This window comes from Podarcis liolepis (genome assembly GCF_965112155.1).
Source record: "Podarcis liolepis genome assembly, chromosome: 11".
NCBI lineage: Eukaryota > Metazoa > Chordata > Lepidosauria > Squamata > Lacertidae > Podarcis > Podarcis liolepis.
In genome coordinates, this window is record NC_139565.1 from 34095305 (window position 1) to 34112499 (window position 17195).

General features: G+C 41.1%; 1 long non-coding RNA gene across 1 annotated transcript in view; it reads right to left on the reverse strand.

Annotated features, from left to right (window-relative positions):
• Positions 1–17195, reverse strand: part of LOC310688782 — a 65294-nt gene that overhangs the window by 39754 nt on the left and 8345 nt on the right. The window lies entirely within an intron of this gene.

The window sequence follows — 17195 nt, forward strand, 5'->3', positions numbered from 1 at the left end:
TATTCTGTTGAATGTCTGCATGGGTTCTATGTATGCACAACTGTGCCTGCATAGGGCCTTCATCTTGCTATTGAAAACCCTGTTATAATTGTGCCAAGAGAGAAGTCTCCATGTGTAAATGGAGAGCTTGTGTTGCTCAGAGGCTGGCCCTGCTGCCACAATCCCATTCTTCCTTCTGGGTGCCTTCATCCAATATATTTCATGAGAACAAGACTAAACTTACTGCAGAATGAAAGAGGCACTCATATCACAACCCACTACTAAAACATACCTTAAGTTAGGGTGATATCATGGGGACAATCTTCAATATAATGGAAATCAAATATGGAGAAAAGATAGCCTGAAATAATCTCAAAGTCATTAATAGACTGGTCCATGGAAAACTGTAATATCTAAAGACCCAAAAGCAAATAAAGATTTGTAAAGGAAAATATGTTGTTTTGCATAGGGTTTTTATTTTTAAAAGGTCTGGTTGGATTTGATGCAGCTTTGGGTCTTACGTTAGTTTATATTTCTATCTAGCTATTCCATTTTACTACATAGGATTGTGGTCCATTCCATATGGTGAGAATTCTAGACTCCCACCCAAAACGCCAGAAGTGTTTCAGCTGTCATCCAGTTCCTTAGCCTACTCCTAACATGAGGTAGTTCATATTTTGCTTGTCTCATCAGATTTCTGCTTGGCTATAACAGCAGTTATGGAATCTTTGATTAGGCTTTGTTTATCTTCGTAATCCAGGAGAAGGCTTCTTCAGGAAAGTTTAGTTGAAAGTTAATAATGTGCTATAAGAGTCATGGGTTCTTTGTTCCAGATGGTGCCCGATGGAACCCTGCCTAGAAGCAGTGCCTATTCTTTTCAATGTCCCAAGTCACCAGATGCAAGCAGATGTCAATGTAAGCAGATGGTCCATGCTTCCCTTTGCTTGTTGCCGGGCAAAATTTAATCCCTGCAGGCCTCAGCAGGCCAAGGAGGAAGAGAGAAATATGGGGGAAAGAAGCAGCCGCTGCACCTTTCTTGGCGCTTTCAAACATTTAGGCTGCAGTTGTATCTGGGAGTAAGGCTGCAATTCTAACCCCACCTACCCACAAGTAAAGCCAATGAATTCATCAGGCCTTGCTTCTGTGAGTAGACATGGTTAGGACTGGACTGCAAGTCCCACTGAACTCAAGGAATTACCTTTGGCTGGCCATGTGTAGAATTGCACTGTTAATCACAGAAGCATTATTTCCAGGCAAGGACCTTGCAACCCTAATATCAGAGTACCTTTTCACATTTAGAACCAGCATGGCAGAGTAGGAAAATAGGAGCTGGTTTGTACGTCTCCCAGAATCTTACCTCCCAAAGCTGTCAGTGGGCTGACTTTGACAGATGGGCAGATCAATCAGCTGACATATGATATGCATGACATCATATATAATGATGTCATGCAACCCATTTTTAGACCCTCCTAGTGTCCCTATTTTCCAGGGACAGTCCCAGATTTACAGAAGCTGTCCCAGTTTCTGATTTGATCCTGGAATGTCCCACTTTTCCTTAAAGGTAAAGGTAAAGGGACCCCTGACCATTAGGTCCAGTCGTGACCGACTCTGACTAAGGATGTCCCTATTTCCATCAGATAAATGTTGGAGGGTATAGAGCTATGTGACAACCGAACCAAGGAGATAAATAACTATACAACCTTTAGAAGACACCTGAAGACAGTCCTGTATAGGGAAGTTTTTTTTAATGATTGATGTTTTATTATGTTTTTATATACGTTGGAAGATGCCCAGAGTGGCTGGGGCAACCCAGTCAGATGGGCAGGTATAAATAATGTTGTTGTAGTTGTTGTTGTTGTTGTTGTGGAATAGGACATCCCTGTTTTCATCGGAGAAATGCTGGAGGGTATGCATTTTCCTTTGCCCAGGCAGTCTGAAATCAAGCCATGGGGACAAAGACAGAGGTCTTTACCTGTCCCACAAGTGTGTGTACCTTGACTAAAACTGCCTCATGGGTCCAACTGAGAAGTTTAGAAGACCTAATTATTCCCACTGGCTGTAGATTCCCCCCTGGTACTGTGTGATACAATACAGTCTTCAGAAACCTGATGCAGGTATTCAGCAATGCAATCAATGCAATTTTAAAATATCAAAATATTATTATATTATTATTATTATTATTTCTAGAGGGCATAGTGGGTGGTGACTAAAGATTAGGGGAGGAGCCTAAATTGTTTCGGTTTTCAGAAGCTTCTACTACAGATATCCTGAGGTTTAAATCCTAGAATTCAGTCTAGGAAAGCTACATTATAAATTTCAGCATGTAGCAGTTGTGGTTTCTTTTTGGCAGGGGTTACCAGGCCAAATGTGAGAAACAGACTTCATTTCTTACCTACCAGCTAGAAGCAAACTGCTCAACTGTAATACATACATCCATTACTCCACAAGGGAATACAGTTTTGGGTAGAGCCTGCTAAATGAATTCATTGTTTGATGCTCTGCTGGTTTTAGAAGAAAACCACTTCCAGGCATTTAAATACAGAGCTATTTCAAATTGTTTCTGTAATGGTGTGTGGGGGGGTGTCCTCCTAATATTTAGATGTGGTGGTTTAAACTTTAGCTACTTTTTACCCCTCTTTGCTTTCATTCAATACTCAGCTGTTAACAATAGTTTCCACCTAAGTACTGTAGTTCACAAGCAGGCAAGATAACTGAACCATCTCTGTTGTTATTGTTGTCTGCCTTCATCAGTTGATATGTATAATTGACTATCTGTTTACACATGGGGTGATAGGTTGTAGTTAGAGAAATCACATGTTAAATTTTATTCCTGCTTTTTAAAAGAACAAAAAGTCTCTGATAGTAGATATTTAGCACAGCAAAGAACAAACTGGCCTATGTGTTGTTCCTGTTTTATGAGATTTAATGTGGGGAGATATTAAAGATGGTGCTGCAACATGGTACAGTCTGCTTTACTGGTACAGTCTGACTCTACCACCCAATATAAAGGTTATATTAATGACTAACAGTCTTTCATAGATCTTTTCTCTGTTTGGTCCTTTAAAAAAAATCAAAGGACGTCTACAAACAAAACAAATAGCAATCAGATGCTAAACCACCTCCACCTCTTGTAATAATCTCATGAAAAGGAAATGTAAATAAAAAGTTTATATATGCAAGTCAACATCCAAATTAACCATCACAATAGAAATACTTGTTTGTTTCATTTTATTTTAACTTATTTTTTATTCTTTAGCCTCACCATTTTAAGCCAAACTTTATATTTATAGGGACTGGACTCACAGGCAACCGTGCTGGGTAGATATGGTAGCTGGAACTCACACGAAAGCTCAGCTAATTCCCATGTTTATGTAAATGTGGTAAAGCTGCTTAGAGAATACATTTCTTTTACCAAGGCCTTAGTTGGCTGAGAGTATTATGTGAGTGACACTAAGAAGATTTTACAAGTGTGAGTCGTATGCAAATTCAGACAGCTGACATCCTTTTAAACTTAATTTTACAGAATATTGTAAATGGGTTGCCTTCCAATAGTGAATTTGATATAGTTCAGGATCCGTGCCCTTTGTTGGATTACCTACAGGCATGACCAGCAAATATGTAAATAATATGTTCCTCTGTTGCCACACCACTTCCAACATTGATTAGGATAAAGAGTTAAGGTCTGCACTTGAACCCCTATACTTCTATGGACATGTAAGACCATTTCGGATCATTCCATAACTGTTCCATGCAGGTATGTGTATGTGTAGGGCTGAGGTTGAAAAGGAACACACATATGTCACAAGGACAGGGATTGCTGCTGCAAGCTACCCTTTCGACATCAACTGAACATCCAAAATGTCAGCTTCTTATGTAAATTACATCTTATGCAACTGAAAGAGCAAAATATAATTAAAAAATAGACATAGAGGTGACAGAAGTAATGATTAAGTGGGTGAAAGATTTTGGTAAAAATATCCAACTACAGGCATGGGAAAGATTGTGGAAGAAAGAATGGAAATTTATGGCCTGTTATACATTAAAGGAAAATCTTTTGAAGATGTTCTAAAAGTGGTATATAACTCACAACAAATTATCCAAAATGTATAAAATGAGATATAATGCTGGAGGTGTAAACAGGCAGAAGGGACACTGTTTCATATGTGGTGGGGTTGCAAAACAAGTAAGAATTTTTGGGATATTATATATGAGGAATTGAAAAAAAATGTTATTATCTTATTATTTTGGTTAACTTATTGTGTGTGCGTGTTTGTTAAGTAAGAAAACTAAAAAAAGCATATTTTTTAAAAAATAGATATTCCTACATCTTAATAAATAAATTCATCAGGATTTTCTATTGCCATGCTTGTGTAGGGTGATTGTAGATTGTTTGGAAGCTCTGAGCATTTGTATAGCAGGTTCCTGTGCTCCCTGAACAGCTGCTCCTGATGGCCGAGTGCGTTCCGGTTCCTCTGGGTGCCTCAGCAGAGGAATCCAGTCACTGGTACGGGCCGTCGCAGTAACCCTACAGCGCCCCCTCCTCAGTTGGCCAGCAGCGGAGTGCCCAGTTGTGCTCAGAGGGGGGGAAAGACAGAGAGAGAAGACAAGAGTTGCAAGAGGAGGGGGAAGGAAGGAAGGAAGGAAGGAAGGAAGGAAGGAAGGAAGGAAGGAAGGAAGGAAGGAAAGCTGCAAGAGAAGGGTGGCAGGCAGGACAACAGGCAGACGGAAGGACCAATGGAGGAGAAGGAGGAGGAGAGGTGAAGCACAGCAGACCTGACCCCAATGACTGCAGAGGAAATCACTAGTGGTGCACAAAAGGCACTGAAAAGCAATCTATGAATTTCTGGTCTCTCCCGGCTTTGGAGACATTTGCCTAGGGCACAAGTGATGGATGGGGCACCAATAAAGCTCCTTGCCAAGAATGCTGGGCTGTCTATGTATGCCTCTGATAATAACACTGGGCCAGACTCTAGACTTGGAATTCCAGGACCCAGGACAATATTTGTTATGAAACATAAGAGCTAGTGTGGTGTGGTGTAGTGCACTACCTGCAGGAATGGACTGGAAACTGGGAAGTACAAATCCTGCATCTGCCATGTACTTAGGATCTAGAAACTCCATTCTATTAAAACATGAATAATGTGGATACAGTGGTACCTCTGGTTACGCTTAATTCGTTCTGGAGGTCCATTCTTAACCTGAAGCTGTTCTTAACTGGAGGTACCACTTTAGCTAATGGGGCCTCCCGCGCAGCCGCCACGTGATTTTTGTTCTCATTCTGGGGCAAAGTTCTTAACCTGAGGTACTACTTCTGGGTTAGCGAAGTCTGTAACCCGAAGTGTCCGTAACCCGAGGTACCACTGTATTTAAAAGTCTTTTTTTTCTATTTTGAAAGTGTTCTGGTTATGCATGCACCAGCAAATCACTAGAATTGATTAATCTCTCATAGACAATTTGTTGCAGTGCAAGGACAATAAACTGGAATTTTGCCCATAAATCCATCTGGTGGCTCCAGCTGCAGATGCTACTTCATCCAGTTTGGGTAATGCAGTTTAATTGGTAGGATTACAGTCAGTGGATTTGTGTAAATTATCTCAGGGAGCTAATATTGTGCAGCTATATATATATATATATATATATATATATATATATATATATACACACACACACACACACATACATACATACATATATACACACACACACACCACCTTTCCTTGTCCTATTTCCTGTGACATGAAGCTTCGCCCCATATCAGCATTCGATTCTATGGGCACCTATAGCCTAAAATCTCTCCTATAGCAATGAAGAATTCACCACAGCAGGATGCTTTTCACAGCAGACTGACCTAACTCAACCGTCCAGAACTTGCTTGTGGATTGGCACACAGCTGCCTAATGGATTGTGCCTTTCTCCAGGTTTTGCAGTACAGTTCTGGTGCATAAAAAGCATGTGCAAGAAAACATATATTGAAGTAAAAATGCATATAAAATGTGTATTTTATCAAGAAGATGCACTGAAAAATATGTATTGTGGGGAAATGCATACAAAAATGTGTGCAATAATGCATTCTTTTAAAACTAACTGTGCAAAGCAGGGTAAAACAGGTCAGTAACAGCGCCAGCCAAAATTTAACGGGACAAGCTTGGGCTCCAAGGACAAACTCACCAAGAAGTAATATTTTTAAAGGTAGCATGATAGAATCTACATGGTCAACTTTCTACAAATATTTTCTCACATCCTGTTTCAAAGACAAGCAAACTGTGAGTATCAACAGCATTGGTCAGAGCTGAGTGCTAGATCTTCTGATTCTCAGCTTCAATTCACAGCCTCTCCCGGTAGGGGGGGGCGGGGCGGTCCCCAGTCTGAAACCTTGAAGGGCCACTGCCAGTCAATGTACTGAAAATGCTAAGTTTGATGGCCCCGTGTGGTCTGGCATAGTATAGGACAGATTCCTATGTTTGTAACAATGCTGTCTACTACAATGAAGTGAAAACAGAGAAAGTAGAGAAAGTAGCAACTGAAAACAGCTGAAGGTAACAAACATAAACAAAAGATTTTTTAACAAGAGGGGAGGTGTTTATGGTCCATTAGATATGGGAACCTAAAAGATTCTGCTTTAATGTCCTATGATCTGGAAAAAAACCATTATATATTATTCTATCCATAACGTAGTCCTAAGGGACACCAACACAGAGTCTGGGTTTTTTTAAGCACCCTGCAGATAAAATGTTATTTGTTCTCCTGCATTGTATATACAACTTGTTGGCAAATCCAGATCTCTGCTTTCAGATAGCATGCAGCAAGGGAAATAAATGAAGTAAGATATTTGATCAGAGAAAGAGTTCACAAACAGAAAATATATTTAACGGGGGGGGGGATTTCTATCCAAATGTAGTTATGAGGGTCCATTCAAGGGCAATAACTTCTGAATAAGAACAGGTTCTGAAGATCTGAACATTATATTTCCATGCATGCAGTAGAGCTTTTCAGGCCCACAATCCCATTTCATCTCTGGGCCAACCATCAGAAAAGCTACAGTTAGAGACACAAATCAGGAAAGCTCTTGTCCATGTATCAAAATGCAAAGGCGGGGATGGGGAACCTGTGGACCTCCAAATATTGCTGGACTTCAACTCCCATCAGCCCAGCCAACATGGCAAATGTTCGAGGGTGATGGGGGATGTAGTCCAGCAGCAACAGACCACTGGTTCTGCATCCCCTGCACTTGAGTTATGCATTTGGAAATCCTGGCCCAGATTATTAAAGCCTACTTCCAATGTTACATTCTTCTGTTCTCATTTTGAAATGTGCAGAGGAAAGTTTCCAGAAAATGGTTGAAAATTTGCGTCTTTGTAGTACAAGAATTTTTAAATGCAGAAACTGCCTGATCCTTCAATCTTTATCTGTTTTAAAAAGGGAACAGTAGATAAGTTGGGAGAAGTTAAAATACTCATCATGATTGCCATATCATTTGAGCAGCTTCTTGAGAACATTTCATGTGATTTTAAAATGGACTGGAGTGTGACTGAACAATCCAATTCATCATCATCATCGCCACTCTGGGTGGCTTCAAACAAAGATTAAAAAGACATTAAAACAGGGGCAGCAAACTTTTTCAGCAGGGGGCCGGTGCACTGTCCCTCAGACCTTGTGAGGGGGCGGACTATATTTTTTTGGGGGGGAAATATGAACGAATTCCTATGCCCCACAAATAACCCAGAGATGCATTTTAAATAAAAGCACACATTCTACTCATGTAAAGACACGCTGATTCCCAGACCGTCCACAGACCGGATTTAGAAAGCAGTTGGGCCACATCTGGCCCCCAGGCCTTAGTTTGCCTACCCATGCATTAAAACATCAGTCATTAAAAACTTCCCTAAACAGGGCTGCCTTCAAATGTCTTCTAAACATCAGATAGTTGTTTATCTCTTTGACATCTGATGGGAGGGCGTCCCACAGGACGCCACTACTGAGAAGGCTCTCTGCCTGGTTCCCTGTAACTTGGCTTCTCGCATGAGGGAACCATCAGAAGGCGCTTGGCGCTGGATCTTAGTGTCTGGGGGAGACGCTCCTTCAGGTAAACTGGGGCCAAGGCCATTTTGGGCTTTAAAGGGCAACACCAACACTTTGAATTGTGCTCGGAAACATATTATCATTATTATTATTATCATTATTATTATCACGTGGAGATTTGAATTGGAAGGATCTGAAATTACATTATTATTATTATTATTATTATTATTATTATTATTATTATTACTGTTATTATTATGATCCAGATCCTTCTGGTTCCTTTCTGTAGCTATTTGTGCAAGTCATCTAGAAGTAACGAAAATCCAAACTTTGTTGCCTTCCCATAACAAGTGGGAAAGAAAATGAGCCCTTTCTCATAGTGGTGTATACAAAGGAGTCAGAATTAGAGATATCCTGAGAGACCAAAGCTTGAGCCCCATGTCTGCAGGATCAATAGCAGGTTCTCATCCTCAGGTCTCTTGGGCAGAGTGCAGAATATCCACTACTGTTTATTTACAAAACTTTGCTGCTTCAGGGAAACCAGAAATATCACTCTTTTCAGCACCCCTTCTGTTTTGATAAATGAAAGACATCTGTCGTGCACTTTTCATGATAGCAAGCACTTAGTTTATTACAAAAAGCAGTACAAAGGAGGATTTTTTGCCTGAAAAGAAATTAAAACAATAAACTTGTCCCTATTCTTTCCTCTTGAAAGGGTGCATGTTTCTTTTTGATCTCACGCAGCATAAACTCTAGTGAGACTGAACCATGTGTAAGGCTGAAATATGCATCTATTCGCATATCAAAAGTTAGAGTCGTGTTTTAGTTGACATTCATAACTTTAGGTCTGTTGATTTATTGATGATACTGTCAATCTCCAGTTGCCTCTGCCATGATATAGGCCAGTTGCAGTCAAGATGCAGAGTGCAGAATGGGCTTCTGTCACATATCCTTCATCAAGTTCTCATTTGTCTCTAACTTGGGGCCGTGGTAACTAGAACAGGGTGGTTCATTGAGATGTTTATTTTTCTCAACCTGGACAGGTCAATTTATTCAATTAAGTATGCATGCTAGTAGATGCTCAAAATGAAGAGCTTACATATTAAGGCATCGCTCCTCAAAGTAGAGAAATAATGAGAATTCAGACAAAATATTTTAAACGATTCCAAATTCGAAAGCACACAGTAAATATCCACAGGAATGTACATATCAGTTATGTGGTAGAAGGGATGGGAAATTTGATGGGCTCTGTAGCGGTGCTTGAATTTGTGTTCTTTTTGCAGATTGTGATGGTTAGTTATAAGTCCCTCTGCTTACCTTAAGTTTCAGCACTGATGTAATCAACAAGAAACTAGAGCAGCTGACAGAGACTGGTTTTAAAAAATAAATAAAGTCTATATCTTCTTTGCTGTCCATGCCAATTTCTGTATGCCTTCTTTTGCCAAACATTTCCACAGTCCTTTGATTTTCCAATGTCAGTCAGCTCACTGTAACCTAGTCAAATGGACTGCTGTATCAAAGTTCTGGCATAGTTTGTGAACTCTAAAAGTTTCACATGAACATAGAAGATAATTCTGTTTGCTTTCACCAAAGGAGGGGAAGCTCTGTGCAAGTCACAGCAACAGCTGCTCCTTGTTAACTCAGAGACCTCTTACCATGTGGACTGCTGGTAACCTATGGAGCTCAGGTCAAGCTGTCACTTCCCTGCTCCCCCTCCATTTAAAGGCCTTTTAATGAAACCAGTTTACAAATGAATTCACCACTTTTCCTATCCTCTATTTCAGGGGTTAGCAACCTTTTCCAGCCATGAGCTGGTCCACCATCACTTAAACCATGTGGTGGGCCAGACTATATTTTGGGGAGGGGGAAATGAACGAATTCCTATGCCTCACAAATAACCCAGAGATGCATTTTAAATAAAAGGACACATTCTACTCATGTAAAAACATGCTGATTCCTGGACCGTCCGTGGGCCTGATTGAGAAGGCAATTGGGCCGCATCTGGTTGCCTTAGGTTGCCTACCCCTGCTCTATTTCATGAATAAAGGTAGGTATGTTACAGGAGCTTTATATCAGGCCTCTAATTTAAATTAATTTGCTCTTCTATATAATAACAGCATATCCTTTATAGTCCTTTATACCTAATCCCGCTTTCACTGCTTTGGGGACTGCCTTGACCTTGCAAGTATTCAGTTAAAAGAGAGCCAGTGTGGTGTAGTGGTTAAGAGCGGTAGTCTTGTAATCTGGGGAACCGGGTTCGCGTCTCCGCTCCTCCACATGCAGCTGCGGGTGACCTTGGGCCAGTCACACTTCTTTGAAGTCTCTCAGCCCCACTCACCTCACAGAGTGTTTGTTGTGGGGGAGGAAGGGAAAGGAGAATGTTAGCCGCTTTGAGACTCCTGAAGGGGAGTGAAAGGCGGGATATCAAATCCAAACTCTTCTTCTTCTTCTTCTTTGGCTCCTCCTCAGGAACCAAACTGTGTGTGCAGGCAGTAGGACTAGCTTTTGCCTCCAAGGAGTTCATGTCATTATATCATGTAGAGTTCAAAACGAACTTTAAGGCCATTTTGTCCAGCCCCCACCTCTGTACTGGCATCATAAAACTGCAGCATCCTTGTCAAATGCCCACCCATTCTTCTCTTAAATGTCTCCAGTGAAAGTACACTGAATACACACAACTTCCTGAAGTCATGTGTTTCACTGTGAAACACATTTCACAGAAACACTGTAAAACACTGGGGAGTTTCTCTTAATGGTCAGTCAGACTCTGCTTCCCTGAAATTATTCCCCCAATTCCATCCTTAGAGACTATGAATGCTTAGGACAGCTAAAACATTGGCTACAAAAACAAATATTTAATTAGTTATCTGCTGTTAGCAGCTAGATTTACCATTGCAAGGTTTTGGAAACAGTATTTATCCCATACTCTATACAACTTTTTCCTATTTATGTGATTTGTAAATCCTTTGTGTGCTTTCACCTTTTCATACCACAAATAGGTGTGCCAACCAAAAAATATTATCATGACCTTCTAAATCTAAGATATGTGGATTCTCCAATGTCACCCATTCCTTTAGCCAACAAAGACAAGATGCTTCATAATATAATCTCATATCTGGCAGGGAGAAACCTCCTCTCTCTTTTGCATCTATCAATATTTTACATTTTATTCTTGGGGTTTTCCTTTGCCAGATATGTTTAGAAATATCTTTTTGCCATACATTGAAACAATCTGACTTGCCAATCACCAGAACTGATTGAAACAAAAATAAAAAGAGTGACAACGGGCAACCTTGTCTCATTCCTTTAGTTATTTTGCAATTCTCAGTCAGGACATTATTTACTATCAATTTAGCTGACTGTTCAGTATATATTTCCGAAAATGGACTCTTAGTAATCCACTACAACTTCCTTTGATTCTGCCTATAATAGTCACCCTTCCAATAAATTCAAGGGTTTGATATTGCCCAGATGAACTTTCAAAGTCATTATTATCAGGTGGACTTGAAATTAAGCAAGTTGAATTTAACTGCTCTTTATTCTTAATTAAAAGTCCTCAAGTGTTTAACTGCTTAAACTATAGGCAGATGTAAAAAATCACCATTTAACTGGTTGTTATAGGCACAATGGAAGACAGATTTCAGCCATATGCCTTCGATATCTGGCAAATCTCAATCTCGTATCTGGCAGGGCATTATTAGCTACATTAACAATTACATGAAGTACAGATGAAATTAACTTGGACAGGAGTCTGTGTTTTAAGAAGCAGTTTAATAAAAACACAAGGTATTTAGAAGGTAACACATGGATCTACAAAACCATGAGTCAATGCAGGAGAGATTTGTACTGGCTTTCCCAGAAGATGTCTGTTATACAGTAGCAGTGGGAGGGCAGGAGAACATATGTGGAAACTTTCCTAACTGGGTTAAAACTCAGTGTTAACAAAGGCTGTGTAGCTGCTGCCGAAATCAACATTTGAGTATTGCTTATTTCTCTATCCCCTATGAACGTCAAATAAATCAAAAACATTTGAGGTTACACCATCATTTGTGGGTTTCTGGTTGGCTGACACTTGTTGCAGAAGCGTGATAACTCATGATGCAATGCAATGCCATGACATCACATCATGCTGTCTTCTTTACAGGAAACATTTTGAAGGAGAGAAAAAGAAAAGGAGTAGTACAACTGCTTTCTGATAGACACATGGACATATTGAAAAATAACATACATGGCATAGTAATAATAATAAAATTTATACCCCACCCATCTGGCTGAGTTTCCCCAGCCACTCTGGGTGGCTCCCAACAGATTAAAAGCACAATAAAACATCAGACATTAAAAACTTCCCTAAACAGAGCTGCCTTCAGACATCTTCTAAAAGTCAGATAGTTATTTACATGCTTGACATCTGATGGGAGGGTGTTCCACAGGGCGTGCGCCACTACTGAGAAGACCCTCCACCTGGTTCCCTGCATCTTCACTTCTTGCAGTGAGGGAACCACCAGAAGGCCCTCGGAGCTGGACCTCAGAGTCCGGGCAGAATGATGGGGGTGGAGATGCTCCTTCAGGTATACTGGGCTGAGGCCGTTTAGGGATTTAAAAGTCAGCACCAACACTTTGAATTGTGCTCAGAAACGTACTGGGAGCCAATGTAGGTCTTTCAGGACCGGTGTAATATGGTCTCAGCAGCCACTCCCAGTCACCAGTCTAGCTGCTGCATTCTGGATTAGTTGTAGTTTCTGGGTTACCTTCAAAGGTAACCCCACGTAGAGTGCATTGCAGTAGTCCAAACGGGAGATAAGTAGAGCAAGGGTGGCCAACTCTCGAGAGACTGCGATCTACTTTCAAAATTAAAATCTGGCAGTGATCTACCCCCGGTTTTTAGGGGTTCAGGTCAAAGTTGTTGACAGCTCTTCTGAGGGAGGGAGGAACAGAAGCAGCCACAAACCCTTAGGATCGCTGACCAGCCTCCATTTCTAAACTCCGGCTTCCCTTCTGCAACAATAGAGGCCAGTGCAGGGAGAGGGGGCGGGGCTGTAAGGGGGCCAGCGATCAACCACGATCTACCAAATCCTCGCAGGGATCAAACAGTAGATCACAATCAACATGTTGGACATCCCTGAACTAGAGCATGCAGCACTCTGGTGAGACAGTCTGCGTGCAGGTAGGGTCTCAGCCTGCGTACCAGATCAAGCTGGTAGACAGCTGCTCTAGACACAGAATTGACCTGCGCCTCCATGGACAGCTGTGAGTCCAAAATGACTCCGAGGCCGGACCATTCAGGACCAGGGAGTCCTCCACACCAACCTGACCCCTGTCTCCCCAAAACAGTACTTCTGTCTTGTCAGGATTCAACCTCAATCTGTTAGTTACTCTGGCCTCTACCACTGACTATGGCATCAAGGGTCACCTAGGTGCTATCTCCCCTGCTTCCCAGGAAGAGCATCATGGCAAGGAGGAGCTGGAAGTAAGCACTCCTTGCTCTCTGAAGCCACTTGAGCCTCAAATGGTAGAGGAGAGTGCAGCTCCATCCAGAAGAAGACTCAACACCAATTCCTTGAACACTGAACAAAACAGACCCCTGGGACAATGGGAATTGCCGTCCAAAACATCTGGAGCATGTAGGGTTGGTGCAGGCTGAGGTAGATCTTTATTCTAGTCCAGTAGGACTGTACAACCCAATTTAATATAAATTAACATAAATAGTCACAAGTCAAAAGGTGGAATAAATGTCACAGAGAGGCTATGACCATCAACACAAGCAAGCTAATGCATCGACTCAAGAAAAGCTAGAATATGAAATGCAAGAAGTGTCAGCTCATGCATTCCCCCCATTACCTGTTGAAGACCTTCATGTTTAACAGGGGACTCTGAGATAGTTGTTACTGTTGTCTGTTTCAGATTTCTAAGTTGTGCTGCATTGAATTGTTTTTATCTGCCTGCCTGTTTTTCAGTGTTTCTGCATTTTTGGTGTATCTACATTTGCAGGCTATCACTAGCTTTTATTGCAAGCTAGTCTGGCAAGATAGCTAAATAAAGACAAGAACCCCAGAATAAATTGATATAAATAATAAAATAATACTTTAGCCAGTTTCAGTCTGCTTCAACGTATCCTGTGTTTGTAATGGTTTTTTCTTAAACTTCAGACTTTATTTCTATACCCATGCTAACATGCCAGGTCATAATTTAAAGTTTCTTGACAAATATTACCTCCTTTTGTGATAAATCTCTCAGCCCCAGCGGTTTCATAATTATTTATTACAGGCTCTAATGGTTCGGTTTGCTCTGAGTATAACCTACCCTGTTATCTGATGTAAAGTTCAAAGAAAATATGTGCTGTTAAAGCATTGCCAATAAAAACTGTGTAAACACCGATGGCGAGAGGGTAGACTGTGTGGAGCAGAGCTTCAGAGAGTCCTCCTAAACCTGATTCTGACTTAGGGTTTCCCAAATCCCAAGTGCAAGTTCTCAAAGCTAAGGAGACAATTAAGAACCAGAAGCAAAAAATCTTGGACCTATCTACTCTGCCGATATTCTACAAAAGGGCCAAAGAAACTTTCTGTTACCATACTATCTTAAAATCTGAAGCCCTCTGCAGTTTGGACACAGTCCAATTAGGTATACTTAATTGTGGGTAGAATACAGGAGGTTTTTTTGAAAATGTATTGCCACTTATTTTTCATTTTGCTTCACTTTTAATTTGTATACCACCTTTCTATACAGTCATACCTCGGGTTGAATGTGCTTCGGGATGAGTGCGTTTGAGTTGCGCTCCATGGCAACCCAGAAGTAACGGAGCACGTTACTTCCGGGTTTCACCGCTTGCACATGCGCAGACGCTCAAAATGACGTCACGCGCATGCGCAGAAGCGGCGAAAAGTGATGCGCACATGCGCAGACATGCCGTCGCTGGTTACGTTTGTTTCTAGATGCGAACGGGGCTCCTGAACGGATCCTGTTTGCATCTAGAGGTACCACTGTATTACTATACACAAGGCAGTTTCCAAGCTGAAGAAACAACACAGTTGACAGCAAAGATCACACCTAAAACAATTTGATCCAATACCAAAAAAAGTCATACTCAAGAGCAAGCTAGACATTCAGCAGCAGCCATGGAGATAAGAGGCAAGAAGGGTTTGGAGGAAGGGAACATTTGCCACTGTGAAGCTGCAAGTGGTGCTGAACCCAGCCTACCTCTTTCCTATCACTCATGTTTGTTGCATCATAGGGGAAAGCAGCTTGTTGTGAGGAGGAGTTCACAGGGGAGAAGCAGTAGGCCCCTTGTCTGCCACTGAAAGTCTCGCTGAGCCCTTAGAATAGCTCTCTATTCATAACAGTACATAAACCTTTCCCCCCTGTTTTAATGGGGAAAGTTGGTAACAGCCTTAAATATAACTAGACTAAAGAACAGCCATAATAATATTTTACTGGAACATGTGGAGAAAGAATACTTATTATATTTTAAGGTCTACTGTTGAAAGAGTTGCTAGCAGGATACAGAGGAAAACCCTTTTTCCATCCTAACACAACCCAGATGGAAGTATAGACATTTACAGGAAGTGGTGTTTTACCACTGAAACAGTCCCACCAGAAGTAAATTCTTTCACTAAAGTCCATCCAAATGAAAATATGAATCAGCTTTTTTCCCTTGCCTTACTGTAATTTGATTCACAGTCACTGTGGGATTATTTTGCGGTTACCTGCCATAATCTGTGCTACTGATAATCTGGAAAGACGTGGTGTTTGCACCATAAAATACTTCATCACTCTTTGTCCGGGTGGCAGTTCAACTCCACAACTTTTTATTAAAAACCACCACTAATATTGACCTGGCAGTCACAGTTGTCAACTTTTCCCTGATAAGGTTCTTGGCCTGGCAGACAGAAACTAAACAGGAGTAGCTCTTTGAGAAAAAAGGCACAGTGATCATGTAGACGTTTCATCTGCAAAATGTCTGCCAGACATAAATTAAAGGTACAGCAGCCCAGTTGTGATGAGGGGGAGGAATGTGACACTTCCATCTTCCATCTTTAATCCATGCTATTAGAGAGGAGCTACTAGCATGAGTTTGATCAAACTGCGGGAGGCAGTGGAGGACAGAAGTGCCTGGTGTGCTCTGGTCCATGGGGTCACGAAGAGTCGGACACGACTAAACGACTAAACAACAACAACAACATTAGAGAGGAGTGCCATTCAATTTCAGTAAATCATCCCTGGTAGAAGTATTTTGAAGATTAGGAACTTAATGGGGTTTTATCATCCTTAGGAAGCATTACATTGTTATATATGTTTTTAAATATAAGTCTTCATTCTTCCAATGAAGTGGAAAAGATACCAGCAGCAGGAGGAGGAGCTGAAGAATCTCTGTGTGAGGTTGACCTTGAGATTGACCCTGAAGCTGCAGCTAGTGTAAAATGCAACAGCTGAACTAGAGCAGACCACTACCACCATGTCATGACACTACTCAAATAATTACTAGAGAGTTAAATATTTATTTTAGCATACGGAACCCTATACAGCTTGGGACCAGGATACCTAAAGTATCATCTCACCCTTTGCACACTCACTCCATCACTGCACTCTGCAGGAGAGGACCTCCTCAAATACCACCTTATCAGGAGGTCCATTCCATACAGTATAGTAACAGGATCTTTAGTGTGGTAGCACATGCCTTTGGAATGTCCTCCCTTTACGTATCAGACAGACTTCAACTCTATTTAGCCATTTTGGAGCCTACTAAAGAACTTCCTTTTTCAACAATCTTTTACTTGGGGATCCATACCCCAGCCTGTATCTACACTAAATTTGAAATTGTCTATAATTGTGTGTGTGTGTCCAGTTACAGATGGGTAGCCGTGTTGGTCTGCCATAGTCCAAATAAAAAAATTCCTTCCTGTAGCACCTTAAAGACCAACTAAGTTAGTTCTTGGTATAAGCTTTCGTGTGCATGCACACTTCTTCAGGTGTGTGTGTGTGTGTGTGTGTGTGTGTGTGTGTGTGTGTGTGTATATATGCAATTGTTTTTGTAGGTGGAATTATTTCCAATTAGATGATAGATGATAGATAGATGATCAATACATGATAGACACACACACACACACACACAGAGAGAGAGAGAGAGAGAGAGAGAGAGAGAGAGAGAGTTTTTATTGCGATTTTTTCCATTAAATCACATCAGAAAATTTATGAGAAGAAAA